We start from the raw sequence: 5,692 nt of genomic DNA, 5'->3' as shown, positions 1-5,692 counted from the left end.
CCAGAGACGTCTCTGAGACAACCCGGAGACGTCTCGGCTGTCCCTGAACTTTTTCTTTCATCTCAAAAGTTCTTCAATAAGTCCTTAAAAAATCATGGAAACTTGCCTAGACATTTCTTAACAATATTCTTAATAAAATACATGAAATCCTCAATTAAATTGTTAAGATAAATGGAATTATACTCTAGTGTTTTGTATTCATCAAAATCCATTAGGGGGTCAACATATAGCGAGGACCTGCTAACCCAATTTCTTGGTCATAACAGTCTCTGATCTGAGTTTAATAAGCATGATAATTGGGGAAACAATGTAGGATAGATTTTTACATTGGAAATTTTTACATAGCTTTATGACAGTTATTGAACTTTCATGGTTACTTTTTTAGATAAGAACAATTGTGACATATCAATTATTGCCATGTCTGTTTTCATGAAAAATTTCTTCTATGACTTCATTATTGTAGGCAAAAGTTACTCATAAGCCCATATTAGTTTTCAATTTATTTACTATCAATCATTATCAAAGAAAAATCTATTTATGTATCTCTTTCAATTGTATCTCATCTTATTAGGTTTGATAAATAAAGAGTTGAAAGGATGCATAATGAAGAATTTTATTTACCCTAGTATTAATTTAATTTATCTTAGTAGTAATTTAATTTAAGAATTGGAAGGATCGTATAAATGGCTTTTCTTGATAGGGATCCATCTTAAAGTTAAAAAAATGGGACCTATACATACTTATTTTACATATCATTATGGAGCCATATGGAGAATTTTCTATGAAAAAGACATATAAGTAATGAATATCTTAGAACTATTATTGTCTAAAGAAGTTGCCATGCAAGTCCAGCTATCCTCATGAAGCTGTATAAATTTTTCTAAAAAAAAAGAGAATATGTAGTTAATTGTTGCATTAGTTATTTCTTGAGAAGTCAAGAAAGTATAGTACTTAAATTCGAACCAAAGACCAATTTGGCAAAGGACTTGAGTCATTGGTGCAACCACTAAGTTGATATGATTATGATAAAATTAAAATAAATTAGAAATAAAATATTTAAAAAGATTAAAATATATTAAATCACAAGGATTTGTAAAGTACTTTTTAATTACAATATAGGTATAGAATAATTATTAATATTATATATTTTAAAAGTTATAAAATAATATAATTTTTAAAAATAATAAACTTACTGATTATTTTTAGTATTTTAAACATTAAGTTTAAATATCCAGCAGAATAAGGTAAAGTTTATTTTTCCATATTCCATCAAAGAGAAAAAAAATGGGCATTATAATATCACTAGTAACCATTACTACTGAAATAGTATCTTAGTGCTTAAGTGGGAAGTAGAATATTTGTTGACCTTAAAGGGTTGATTTTGATGATGCAAAATAGTTGAGTCAAAAGCTGACTAATTTATTGCTTTGAGTTTAATTGATTAATTTAAGAAAGCAAAGAAAAAAGCCTTTAATTACTCTCAAATGAAGATGATCTATCTGAAGCTCTACATCAAGAAGCTGAACTCTAAAAGGCCATGAAAATATTTCTTGAAAGCTCACATACAAGCATAGAAAATTTTATCCTAACTATCTCAACACTCGATCCTAAGCTTGCAACAAGTCGACCCTGGCACACTATCGATGACTGATATACGTTCACAAGCCAACTCTAGCAGATTGCGAGTTGACCCCACATCAATCTTAGAAGACAGATAGAAAAACATGAAAATCAACGAAGTAGCGAGTCGACCCATAAAGCACATGAGCCGACTGTAGTTCAACAAGAGTCGACCCCAAAATGGCCACAGAGAAAAGACAGAGAGCTAGAAAAATTATTGCATTGGCAAGTCGACCCATAGAATTCACGAGCCGACTCTAGCCAAATTAGAGTCGACTCTAGAAACAGACGAGTCGACCCTAAAACGACCATAGTGGAAAGACAAAAAGTAGTAAAACTTAGTCCATTGAAGAGTTAACTCTAAAAGCAATGAGTCAACCCCAGTCATCTGACAAGTCGACCCTTGAATTGAGAGAGCCGACTCCACAAGTAACATAGATGAAAGACAGAGCGCAGCAAAAGCTATAATGACTCCTGAAAATCTCAAGTCGACTCTTTACGCCTGACAATAGTAATGGCTCGTTTTCTTGTGAATCAGAACAACTATTTTTATCTTACAACGGCTCTATTACCTATCTAATGGCTAGAAAAGTGTTTCAATGATCTCCAAAGATTATAAATACATTGGAACACCAAAGAAAAAGGAGAGCTTGGGCACTACAAAGAAAAATCTATTAGAGCAAAAAAGAAAAAAGCAAAAGAGGGAGCTTCAAAGAGAATATCATTCAGGAGCTTTTATTGCGAGCTGAAAGATCACATCTTCAACATCAGAGAGTTGGTAAAACACCTTTAAGAGCAATCAGAGTCAACCAATAGAGTCTAGCTTTATTTATTATTTTGTATTTATTGTCTTGGATCTATATTCATTGTGACAGTACTTAATTTTTTTTATTCTTTGCTATAACAAGTTTTAGAGATTGAAACTTGGAGGAAAGGTCCATTCAAATCTTAAATTGGATTGTTAAGATTTTGGTTGATTTTTAAAAAAAATCAACTAGGTTGATTGTGTACCCATGTAAAACAATCGATTAAAAATTTTCGTTGATTGTCTGAAAAAATTAATTGGGTTTGGTTATAAACCCAAAATAACTATGTTGTAATCTGAGTTATAGAGTATAGTAAAATTTCCAAGAAAATCTTGGGTAGCGGACGTAGGTGCGGGATTGGTACCGAACCACTAGAAATTTTTTGTGTTTGCATTACTTGATATGTTTGCCTTTGTTTTTCGCTTATTTACTTATTGGTCATTTGCTAAAAATTATATTCTTCTATCAAATATTTAATTATGCTGTATTTACATAAAGTTTGCAAAAAATCCAATTTACCCCTCTTCTTGGGCTGTATAGCTGGACAACAAGTGGTATCAGTGCCTGGTATTCAAGCCTCTCATTGACCTAGCCATCAACAAGTTAAAGATCTATGACAGCCCTTGTTGGTACTTCTCTTGCTGAAGATCAGTCCACAAACAATTATCCTTGTTTAATGGCACTAACTACACTTTTTGGAAAACATGTATGCATATTTTTATTCAAACACTAGACTAACATGCGGAGTGTCGTAGTTAATGGACCTTATACACCTACAAAGTTATCGATAGTGTGTCTCTTTGCAAACCTGAAGGAGAATGAGATGAGTAATATAAAATGTTGGCATAGCTGAATGCTAAGGCCATGATTGTTTTTTTACTATTCTTTAGATTCCAGTGAATCCAATCGCATATTTGGTTGTTTTTTTGCTAAAGAAATATGGGATAGGCTAAAAGTAACTCGCAAAGGCACCAACTAGGTTAAAAAATTTAAAATCAATGTGCTTGTACATAAATATGAATTATTTAAAATGTAATCAAGTGAGTCTATATCTGATATGTTTATTCACTTTACTAATACTATTAATGGTCTTAAATGCCTTGAAAAATTATATACTAACAGTGATTTGGTAAGAAAGATTCTTATATCATTGCCGAGAGCTTGGGAGGCCAAAGTCACTACTATTCAAAAAGCAAAGGACCTCAACAGCCTTCCTCTAGAAGAACTATTGGGTCCGTTGATGACTTATGAACTATCCATGAAGCAGAACCTAGAAGAAGATGAATCAAAAAGAAAAAGGACCATCGTTCTTAAATCCACTATACAACAAGAAAAAAAGAGCAAAGAATCTGACAATACAGAGGGTGACGAGGAAATAGCCCTCATTGCAAGGAGATTCAAAAGGTTTGTGAAAAGAAGGCAAGGAGTAAGAAGAAGGCCTTTGGCTAAGAGGGAGCAAAGCCAAGAAAAGAGAAAAGAGGAGCTATTGGTGTGTTATGAATGCAAGAAACTATGCTACTATAGAGCGAACTGTCCACTGCTAAAGAAAGCTCAGAAAAAAGCCAAAGAAGAAAGCAATGGTCGTTGCTTAGAGTGACAGCGACAAATCGACCTCAGAGAACGAGAACCAAGAATAGCAAACTTATGCCTTATGGTTCGTGAGGATAAGGTAAGTTCTAAACCCTTAAATGATTTTACTTTTGATGAACTTTGTGATCCGTTTTATGATTTATTAGATGAACTTAAAAAGCATAGTCAAAGGAATAAAGCGCTAAAGCTAAAAAATCAGACTCTGATAAATAAAAATAAAAATATTTTAAAAATAAAATAAATATTACTGCAAGAAAATCAGAACTTAAGCAAAGAGGTAAACAACCTAAAATCTTTTATTGATAAATTTACCTTGAGCTCTAAAAATTAAGTATTATTCTTGATAGCCAACAAGCTATTTTTGATAAAGTTGGACTTGCCTATAATCTTATGTTAAAATGGAAATCTTTTGAAAAAATGTTTATCAAATCATCAAACAATCTATCAAGAAAGACAACTTGTTATAACTATGATAAAACTGGCCACAATTTCTTTATCTGTAATTACAAAGCAAATACCTTATATGATAAAGTTGCTATTAAGAAAATATGGGTTTCAAAATGAACCATTATTGCTAACCTGCAAGGACCCAAAAGAGCTTGGGTACCAAAAATAAAAATTTGATTTCTGTGATGCAGTTGTGTCTAGCAGCTCGTGGAGTTGACAAAAAATGGTACTTGGAAAGTGGGTGCCTAGACACATAACAGGAGATGAATCTTAATTCATGTTTTTAAAAGAAAAGGAGGAGTGGTCACCTTTGACGACAATGACATAGAAAAGATCATTGGAGTGGAAAAAAATTGTATCACTCCTTTATTTATTGAAAATGTTTTATTTGTAGATGGTCTTAAGCATAATCTATCAAGTATTAGTCAGTTATGTGATAAAGGTTTTAAAGCAACTTTTGAGTCATCTATATATTTTGTGTCTAGTTCCAATGATAATGGCATTAAGTTCATAGGGCATAGGCATTGTAATGTATATTTGATCAATCTTGACCATTTATCTATGAGAAACGTGCAATGTTTGGTAGCCATGAATGCCAAAATCAGTGAAACTAGTTGGTTATGGCATTGTAAATTAGCACATGCTAGCATGGATCTCATTTCTATATTAGGAAAAAAAATCTAGTTTTAGGTCTGCCAAAATTAAGTTTTGAAAATGATTAAATTAGGTTATTCAAAATTTTTAACTAATACTGCAGCAGAGTTAAATGCTTAACAGATAAGTATTGATTCTTAGAAGTAAGCACTAAGTAAGTATGTAAGAATTTAAAGCAAAAAAACAAGCAAGGCAAATATAAAAAATTTATAGTGATTCAGTGCCAATCCTGCACCTATGTCCACTCTCCAAGACTTCTTTCTTAAAAATTTTACTATAATCTTTTTTGGATTAAAGTCTGATTATTTTAAACAGGATCACAATCAACTAAGTTGATTTTCTCAGAAAATCAATTAAAATCTACATCGATTGTTTTACTCAGGCTCACAATCAACCCAGTCATTTTTTCAAGATAATCGACTACAGCCTAGTTCTTTCATGGGTATAGCCAAACCTTACAAGCTAGCTGATTTTTACGGTGCAGGCACAACAAAAATCCCACATATGATTCTCTATTCTCGTGCACTAAACAAGGACAAAAAATATATATACACAATAACCTCTACAAAGGTTGG

Source organism: Phoenix dactylifera, chromosome 10 (genome assembly GCF_009389715.1).
Source record: "Phoenix dactylifera cultivar Barhee BC4 chromosome 10, palm_55x_up_171113_PBpolish2nd_filt_p, whole genome shotgun sequence".
In the NCBI taxonomy this organism is placed as follows: domain Eukaryota; kingdom Viridiplantae; phylum Streptophyta; class Magnoliopsida; order Arecales; family Arecaceae; genus Phoenix; species Phoenix dactylifera.
Note: the sequence above shows the minus strand (reverse complement) of the source record.